The sequence below is a fragment of the Lissotriton helveticus genome, chromosome 4_1, assembly GCF_964261635.1.
Source record: "Lissotriton helveticus chromosome 4_1, aLisHel1.1, whole genome shotgun sequence".
Lineage (NCBI taxonomy): Eukaryota > Metazoa > Chordata > Amphibia > Caudata > Salamandridae > Lissotriton > Lissotriton helveticus.
Window position 1 is genome coordinate 856,980,127 of NC_136063.1, and position 10,932 is coordinate 856,991,058.

Below are 10,932 nucleotides of genomic sequence, written 5' to 3' on the forward strand. Positions count from 1 at the left end.
CCTTAAACGCAATGCTTGATAATATGGTGGCAACAATAGAAGTGGGTCTCTTCTGGCTAGCCATCTCAAATGAAGAGTCTCCCTCCCAACAAATACCCATGGGTTCTTTAGAGGATACATTTCTTTCCTAGCGGAGACTCAGTATGACCAGAAGGCCTCAACTACCATTATCAGATGTCCAGAGCTAAAGTCAAATGTGCACAACAGGAATTAGGTACATTTCCTGGCAGATATGAAAAGACTGAACCACCAAAACCAGTGATTCGCAAGAGCTGGGGCATGCAAGTTTATCTAGTACACAGACCAAAGCATGAGTTATAGCTAATGCTCTGGGTTGCTAATTTCTTCAGTATCGTGCTACTCTTTGGATGAATGTTGTGGTCTATAAAAGCTGAACGTTTCCCACCCTAATCTAAGTTCAAAAGGCACTTTGGCCCACATGCATCATTGTGTCTTTTTGCATTTCTTAATTTGCGAAAAATAAGGAATCGCAAATTAAGAAATGCAAAATGATATGCATCAATATTTTCGGTATTCTTGTGGGATTCGGTAAAAATCGCATTTTTTACCGAATCCCAAAGAAATACCGATTTCTTAACTTAATTTTCGCAATTTCCATTGATTCCTATGGGCCAAAAGGCCCATAGGAGTCAATGGAAATTGCGAGTGGCACTTAGAAAATTTCATGGGTGCAGGGGGGGGTCCAAAGGACCCCCCCATGCACCCCTGAAATGTACTTTTAGCATAAGTTACATACACACATGTCCTAAGGACATGTGTGTGTGTAACTTTACAGTTTAAAAAATGCATTTTTGTGCATATTTAATCAATTTCGCAATTTACCACGAAGTTGAACTTCGTGGTAATTTGCACTTCCAATTTTAAAAAAAGCATATTTTTCTATAATGATGCATAGCATTTAAGAAATCGCACAATTGCGATTTCTTAAATGCTAATGCAATTTTAGAAATCGTAAAAAAGATGTGACTTCTAAAATGGCATGATGCATCCCAACAAGCACTTTTGCATTCGCAAACGGCCGATTTTAAGGAATCGCACCGTCTGCGACTGCAAAAATGCTTGATGCATGTGGGCCATAATCTGATGTACTGATTTAAAGAAAAAATTCTGTGGAACAGAATTTCACCTTTCAGTTGCTTCTCTGATTAATATCGGGGAGAATAAGGAAAATATAGACACATTTTGAACAGGTTTTCATTACCCTCAAGAAATCTCTAAAGCTGAACAGCAACCAAATGGTCTTATCCAGCAATTATGGAAGTGCAAAGCATTGCTACAATCAGACCCCAAGTAGCATTGTGCCTGGGGAGTAACAGGCTATGCAGTTAACAAATTCAGCAAATATTTGTGTCTCTGTTATTAGAGGCTGTTCAGTGGGCAGGGCAATAATCAAGAGCATTATTCAAGAATGCCCCAAAATAGAACATTTTAGACAGAAAGCAAAGATCAAAAAGTGTGACCTTCTTGCCAACTCACTTCTTTGTTGAAAGTTGAAGATTGTGACAAGACTTTCGAATATTTCCCTCATTAAGATGCTAATTTGCACTTTCCATAGAAGAACAGATTCATATACACCCCATTTGCACTATCTTTGAATACTCTAACATACCTATTCCTATTGGATATCGCTCACACTCTGACTAAAAATGTAATTCGAAGGTCCTGTTGCACATATGCATTGACCATTTACAGTTAGTGCTTTTCTGTATTGGAAATAGTGCACACCATAGTATACGTTTAAGCACACAGGAGTTTAGTGATTTTGTTCCCAATGAGAAAGCTCTAGACACCCATAAAATCTGATTCCCTTTCCCATCATGGAACGTGAATTACACCCACCTGTACCTGTAGTAATATTTTTTGCCATTTCTAGAGTGGGAAAGGGTCAGATTTGTGGACGTTCTCAAACTTACAAGGCAAACTACACCTAGTAATGCCCACTTTACACTATTTGATTAGGCTATATGGCTATATAATTATTCATACTCTTCCTTTCTTTTTATTTACTTTCTTTTGCATTATTTAAGTGCATAACAAGTCATAACAATAATGAATTAAAATATGTTATTCCATTAAAATCACTCTAAAAAACATAGTTTGTTTAAAAAAAGTTAATTTTACATCCATATGTTTAAAATGACAATCAAATTAACACAAGTATTAGAACATCTAAGGCGATAAACTTTGCGATTTGCTTTGCCACCGCCCATAAAAAGGATGCTACAGGATAACATACAAAGGGATCTGACAGCTGTTGAACAAAGTACAGTGCATGTCTATATTGGAAACGTTTGTGTCTGCGAAGCACAGGGACTAAAAAGGTTTTCCTTTGACGACCATAAAATGTACAGAAGAATAACATATGTAAAGTTGACTGTGCTGATCTCCCGTTACAGGAACATGGCATCAGGTCCTTCAATATTAGCTGGGAAACCAAACATTAAAGGAATATAATTAAAATGAAATCTAATCAATATATACCGGTGCTGAGGGTCCTGTATCAATGACAAATACGATTTTAGTATGTCTATGACTGGCGGGAGCAAGCTATCAGCCAGTACTGTAGGTTTTGTTTTATTCCTTTCCCATCTGTCCCCTACGGCTTTTGCTAAAAAGGTATTTTTTTGTTTTGTTTTAGGGAAATTAGCACATAAGCTCGGAGTTTCAAATAAAGCACAAAGTCCCAAGGCAGAGAAAGGATCCTTCACATACTTTATCCATGGGATCCTCTGGGCATGGTCCAGTGTTGAACAGATTGCCTGAGTTAGGGGTACACACTCTCTTTACCATATTGATAGCCATTATATTAGAGGGGCTAATCTAATTTATTTCTCAAGGTATGGTAAGTGCAACTCCTTGTGTGCAAAAAAGTTTGCACAAGATTGAGGTAGGACAGGATGTTCTTACAAAAGTCCTCCTCCACACACTGAAGTGGGCTTAAATCTATCGTTCCCCATATTGCTGCTGCATAAATTGTATTTACCCTTGCTTTCGTGCAGTACATATTTAACATTTCTAGGCTCTGTTTATAATTCAGTTTTTTGTGAGCTTTTTAACGGCTGTAATGCCAATTTCCAAGAGGCTCTTTCTGTTTAGTACAATATTTCTTCTAGGATAAATTCTTGTCAAATAGTACCCCCAAATAATTGAACGTGTCTACTACTTCCATCTTTCTCTCCCCTATATGGAAGTTAAAATGTTTCTATGGACGCATTCCTGTATTAAAACAAAGGATTTGGACACATTCACACATAGTTCTAGACTAGCCATAAATCTCGTATATAGGTGGCGTGGTCTGACGCCGTTGAAGATGGTGGCTGGTTGACGCCGCTCTGCGTCGCATTCCAAGGAATGTGGATTTTTTGACTGGTGGAAGCTTTCTGATACTTGCTCCAACCCCAGGACTTTCCTGTGGAATTATTCCTGTATCTAACCATGCCTTTACCAATCGTGGTAAGACTTCATTTTTCCACTTTTTCTTGTGAACCTACAGCTTGTTCTGTGACTGGATTGCAGCCGCCATTTTGTTTCATTCAGAGCGATTTCTCACGGCACCGGCTCCTCTCGAACAGTAATTTCTTGAAGGACAAAACATGCAAGGATGTACTACGAGTCTGCTACTATGCATTCTCGCAGTATAGCCTTCATCTAATGTCGAGTGTTTCATATATTTAACATGTAAACTGCCTGAAATTCATTGAAACAGCCAACACTCTCACATTAAGATTACTAAATCTCAACTGGTTGCACTACTTCACTGAAACAGCTAATATTAGCACATAAGGCTTATGGAATTTCCGCTGGCTGCATTATTTCTATCTAACAACATTGTGTTGTGTGCATTTCCCTGCATTTCCTCACACAGCCGCACTTTGTTGTTGGAGTATACATGTCTATGGGGAGAATCAAATCTGGTCGAGCCACTGCTTCATCTTCTACTTCTACTCTGCATCCTAAGTCCACCGCAGTGCCTACCTCTAACCCCTTTTCAGTATTGCAAACTGAAATGGATGACTCTGAAGTGTAGTTCCTACAGTACCCTGCATGCAGGACCTGCACTGTTTTTGGATAACACATACTGTGGGTCTGGTGGCAGACTGACCCTGTACACCCCTGCCGAGTATGCTAGCCTATTTTTGCATTAGCTAGGGCACATTGCCACTAGAATCTCCTTTTATCAGAGAGATTCGTTTATGGCAACCTCAGAACACAACAAACCCTGATTCCTCAGACACGTGGAAACAATATACTACTTTTCACCCAGTCACTTGTGCTTGCTCGTTTTCTCTCAGAGAGATACACAGAAGAAACAGTTGGGCGTGTTTACAATAAGAATTTATTGAACCGTTGTTCTTCTCATGTAAAATATATGCGCTACTACAACTGTTATACAGTAGCAGAGATCAGCAGTACAGTGAATAAAAATGAATAATGCAGTTCTACCATTTTGCAATAGTCATGAACATATACATGAATATAAAATGCATTTATAAAATATAGTGAGTACTCCTAGGATGCCTGTCTAGATGTACCTAAGTGTACACAGCATGTGAGTTGGTGCGAAAGAGCCTAAGCCTAAGAGCCTAAGAACCAAGAATCCGGCTAGGATTTAGTCGAACCTCATTATCTGAAATAGTGAGAGTGAGGGACTTCGTCCTGGAATTGAGTTGGACACCCCACAAGGGATAGTCAGAGCACTGTCAGTTGAAGCGATTGCATGTTGGAGCCTCAGCGTCTCTGGTCAGTCTGTCGGCCTTGAAGTCTCGGTTCCTTCTCTTTACTGATAGCAAGAGGTGCTGTATTTATACAGTCCATGTGTGTATGTTAGCTATTGTTTAGTATGAGGATGATGTTGGGGATTAAATCTTGTGCGTAGATAGGAAAGGTGAAGTATACCCCCTGGAGAGTATTCTCATAAATTATTCATATGTGCTAAGAATGACATCTTAGCAATATCGATTGGGAAAACTCCACTCTCTGAATGGAACTAGGTAAAAGGTTAAGTCCATAAAAGGGGTCAGTCCTTATAATGCACTATGTCCTTATTAGGAGTTATGTCCTTATAAGGCTCGTTCATATGAAATGAAGGGGAGATGAAGTAGGGAAAGAGTACGATGTTCTCTAGACCTATATTAGAGTACCAATATAAAATATAACACCCACTCCACCTAATACTCAACAATAATAATCCACAATTTGTGATACACATTTATAATGATTTCAAAACAGTTTAAAAAGCAAGGAAAAAATGTTCTTTGTCAAATTTTGACTTTCGTAGTAAAGTTCCGCAAATCACAGTTTAAAATGAGTTCGATCACTCAAGTTGAATTACTGCAAGCGTACTTAGAAGGCCATGCTTTCTGAAAGTGTCAATTTGAAAATAGTCATTTTAATGAAAAAGGGGAAAGAAAAAGTTCTGAATTTGTTCCCAGCACATGGTGAGCCAGATTTAGATCAAATGTCCTGGCTGGGAGACATAACATTATCGCTGCCTGCTGCCGCAGGGGATAAACATTGTAGTACATTGCACAGCACTTCAAGAGTGCACAGATGAAATTCTGTGCTGCCAACAGCTGTTGGAGAGGCAGCCAGTGCTGTAGTCGATACCTCTGTGCCAATGCTGGAGCTGAAATTCAACTCCGTTGAAAAGGGCCCCTGCAGATCCTCGGGGAATGCATATGTCAAGATGGGAATACGCTGAGGGCAGAGTTGAGCATGGGACCGCAGTGGTTCGAGCATGGAGTCTAAGTTCGCTGGCGTCTCCATTAGAGGTGTCAAACAGATGTCCAACTTGCATTCTTCTCCTCGAAACAGGCATCGGAAAACAGGTACAATGCAGTCTTTGAAGACTGGTCTGACCGATAAGAACCAAGAAGCACTAAGGGGCATATTATCAAGGGGGTTTATCTCCGCTTTTTTGGCTTTAAAAGCCAAGAAAGCGGAGATAAAATTATCTCCCTATTACCTAGCTGTCGCTAACACCAGTTAGCAACAGCTAGTAGGAGATAGCGACCATCTTGGGCCCCACTTTGCATGTCATTGATATTTATCACTAATGACATGCAAAGTGGGCGAGCCAAGATGTTAGCGACTGGAAACAGTCGCTAACATCGCTATCTCCTATTACCAACTTTTGGAGATATTCGCGCTAGGCGCGAATATCACCAAAAGCTAACACCTGCCCTGAGCAGTTCTTAGCCATGTTATCCAATGGGAGGTGGATAACATGGCTAAGAGCATTAGCTCGGTAATGCATGAATATCGCTGACTTTTCAGCGATATTCATGCATTGCGGCCGTTTTTTATCGGATTTGCGATAAACCTTGGTAATACCAAGGTTTATCTGCGATAAAAATCGCCGCAGCTCAGGTGTAAAATGTTGTCTCTAACCAAGCAATAGCGATAATTATCGCTATTGCTTGATAATATGCCCCTTAGTTCTCGTAGGTGAGGTGCGCCCAGATGCTGTATCATGCACTCACGGTAATATCTCTCCAGGAGAGCTTTTACAATCTCGCTGGCGGATGGTCCATCCATTGCGCAACAGGTAGACGATAATCAGGATTCCAGCTACAACGAGCAGGATCATAGGTAGACACCCGAAAATGCTTCGAAATACGGAGTGTATAAAGATAGGAATAACTCCGAGGATAGGTTGATAGGTACTAAGGAATCCTGATCCTATGAATTCAGAATTCCGGGCTATCTTTCTCATTAATGCCAATCTCAAATCCTCCCAAGCATTAGTCTTTAAATTCCTAAGTCCAGCCCATCTTGCTTTTTTATAACTTGCTCATAGGGCTCTTATCAGACATTGGTCCCTCTGTACTGCTCATAAGGCAATATGTAGGCTATTAGCACATTTAAAGCAGTTGCGGTCAAACCATGGATGCTTAACCTTATAACTGCTCCTAACCGCATGCGCGCTGCGGTGATTTTCGCGCTACGCTGCTTTTTTCAAAAAGCCGCGTTACATGACGAGCTCAGCTCGTCATCAGCGTGCGAGCGGCGCAACTGATGACGAGCTCAGCTCGTCATCAGCACCGAAGGGGTTAAATGACCACATTAATTGGGATCTGACCCCATTCAGGAATACTTCAAATGCTATTATCACCAGCTCTGGAGGGATACTATTGTCTAAGTAGGTCATAAACTCTCTGTAGCTGTTAGCAGTCAGAGTATGAAGAAGGGATTGTCCCTCCCCCTGTCCCATTTCAATATATAACCATTATTTCTAACAAGGACAGATTTTGGTACCAAAACTGTCTACATATCATACTTAAGCTCCCATCTCTAGCCATAAGCCAAGAGAGCACTAGAGACCATGAAATCAACCCTTGTAATGCTAATTCTTTCTAATAGAGGTTCAGAAGCAATAATAAAATCAAGTGCAGATCCATCATCCGGAGATTCATACGTCTTTTCCATACCTCCTGCTACCATGCTACCACATGAACATCATTTTCAATCCCCATGTACCATATCACTAACATCTTGTTCAAGACCTTGCCACAGGTACTATGTTTAAAATTTAAGACCAGGTACCCAAGACTGTCTGTTACTCCACTAACAGTATTGTCCAGTAAATGACAAGGACTAATATTAAGATCACTCATCCAAATAGTTCTTACTATTTTTGGGTGCTGGGAGGTAATTTCTATCATCTCCTTTTTCAGTTCCATTGCCACAGTCTCCATCATCCTCTCAAATTTGTTGTACAAATTAATTATCAATGGATCCCAATCTTCCAGGCCCTCGACTAAAAAGTAATTAAAATATATAGAATCATTAAAAAACTTTTGTATTCTAAACGTGTTTGCCACTAATGTCACTATGCCACCTTTTGCTCTACCTGCTCTTGATGGAACTGCCAAAGTTTGATATGCTCTATAGCCATCCATGGATATGGGTGCCAGCGCCCACGTTTCCTGGAGGCACACAATATCATATCTATTTATCTCAATTTGCCATTCTTGATCATCTCTCTTGCAGAAAAACCCTGAAATAATCCAAGAAATTAGCTTTATTATGTTTTTCTCCTCCTTGCCTTTCTCGGATTCCCTGGAAACCTTGTCTTTTTTTCTCACTAGGTCTTACGTTAGCATGGCTAATGAGTCAATCACATTCATCTAGACCTTCAAGCTGTGCAAATCTGTTAATACTGAATACTTCATGAGAGCTGCAAGCTTTTCTCTGGGGACATATCAGATTTTCTCCTACCACATCTGGGTCTTATAAACATCTTTGTAAAAAAAAAAAGACTAGTGGTAGGGCATATATCTGCATTCCTGCTGCTGGTGCAACAGGAAAGTGTCTTTATAGGTCTCGAACCAGTTCTTGAGTGGTAAAGCGTACTACAATGCAATCCCCAGATATGGATATGGATATCTGTGACCATCCAATCCAGGAAATTCTCCTGGCCATGATGATATGCCTATGATATGCCTATGAATAAACATACCCACTTTTCCGAAGTTTGTCAACCAGTGAAGTGCTTTACCAATGAGTTGTTCAGCTGTCTCATGTTGTGACTTCCTTAATTCAGGGACATTCACCAAAATAAGGACAAACAAGCTAGCTAGCTTCTGGTGGGAGGGTGACGGTCTGATGTCTATTTCCCACCCCTTCCCGTCCTGGCTGATTGACTGGCCCGTCCTATCCCTTAGGTGCACCATATTTTCCTTTTTCCCATGGAACCTTGTTTAACCCAAATTGACCTTCATATTAGAGGGGACGGATGCTGTATAAGTACTTGTAAGACCAGGTCTCTCACTATTGCATAGATTTCACGAAGGAACTACCTCATCTCTATTCTGGGAGACAGATTGCACACATATTTAAATACTCTGGGAATTCTTATTCCCTCTTAGATCTCTATGATCATTCATTTGATCATCTGATTTGTGGTAGCTAAATTTGAAGTATAATTAAAGGAGATTGGGGCTTTTTTTTTTACTTAGTGACCGTACCAGACTTCTGGCGTAATTCACCCTTCTCCAGTAGTAACTTGATTGAGTGTTCAACATTTTACCAGAGGCTGGATTGCATTTGGTACAAGCTGTTTTAATCTGGTGTAATTTTTGTGTGTGTTTTCGTTTAAGGGGCCCTGAATATGTACCTGATCAGTGCCCGTGGTTGCCTGATTTGTTTTTTAAATTTTTGGTTGTCTAACCCATACTCTCTTCCTTTTCACTGGAGGTTCCTTTGGGGACATAATAATACTGTTTTGATCAGACTGGGTACTTGGTGGATCAGGGAAAATGTGACCGGAAGAGTCAAGGAGCTTTCATTAATAGTACCCCCACTGTTGAGTTCACCGAGCGACAGTCTACATTTTGTCAATTCTATCTCTTTGGTCAGCACATTAGCCACTCTTACCAGGATTGAATCAAGTGTTGTGATAATCTCCCTGCCTGCATCTGCCTATTTGTTTTCCTTTTTCCCATATTTGTATGGATTGTAGGCGCCAGACACCAAACCTTCGTGGGGTTGCCCAGCCAAGCCTCCTCTGGGCTTTGGCGGGCGTGGATGGGCCCGTACCTGGTCTGGGCTTTGCCCAGGCACGTCGCGCGCCATGGGGAAGTGATTTGCTTTTGAGCACGAATGGGGTGTGTCCAAGCTGGAGGCTGCAAGGAGTTGGAGTCCTCCCTTCAGGCACAGAATCCCCCTGTCAACACAGGTCTTGCGATGGCGTCTACAGATTCCACAGGGCAGCGATGCGCTTATGAGCGTGAAGCAGGTGTGTCCAAGCTGGATGCTGCTGGGAGTTGGAGCTCTCCCTTCCCTAAACTTCACCCCACCCTGAACTCTTCACCACCCCAGCTGCTACCCATATTAATATATTACCTTAAAAAACATCACCAGCCCTAGACTCCTACCATCCATGAACCCTAAAGCTCTTCAACACCCTTATACTCCACATATCTCTGAAACCTAAAAATCCCTTTCTGTACCTGAACTCCTGTTATTCCTGAGCCCTAAAAATCCCTCATCACCCTAAAAATTACCCAGTCCTACACTCTACCAACATTTACTATAATTTGGGAATTTTAATGTTTCCTTTAATTTCCAGTTTGTTTGTATTTTCTCAAAAGTGTATTTCCTTAGAATTGGGGTTCTGTGTTTTGATTTCCTCCAATGTGGTTTCTTATTTTTCGTTTATCATTAATTCACACCCATCGGCCTCTAATAGCCAATAATTGGATTTGGACTTTGATATGACTGTCTCTAGGTTTTCAATGGTATTTACTTAGTATATTACTACAAGAGTGGTCAGAGTTTATGTGGTTGGAGATGAGTGACTAGGTTCTGATCAAGGTGTATCGACCTTTTAGACATTCAAAACAAGAAGTATGGAATTGTTGTGAACAATAGCTACACTCGATTGCTCTGCTCAACCCAATCTATTCTTGTATTATGGAGAGAGAGTGAGATAACTTAAAAAATAACTATAACTACACGGCACAGCATCGATTCCATTAGAATATGTTACCTTTTTTGATGAGTGAGACTGTAAATAATGATGAACTTCATGTTATATTTGTGTCACTATTATCACAGAATACTCTACCAGCATTTTAATTTCTGCAGGATGGTTTTTTCTTTCAAGGCAAATTTTGCTAGATGAGCCATTGAGGTATTCAACATATTCGCAAAGGGATTAGGATCTTGCTAGCACACATTCTAAATCAATCCTTCTTTTAGTGCTGAACCAAATAATTGACTGAAGGTCAGTCTTTGACTTTATGTGGGTCCATTTGTCACTGCTTTACAAATTTACCATCTTACCACAACAAAAAACAGAACTTGGTCTTTCTCTCCTTTCATTAATGGATTTTGGATATTTACAATTTTCATGAACACCTCTGTGTCCTGATTTTTTAGTGTAGGCACTCGCAGACTTGTATCAAT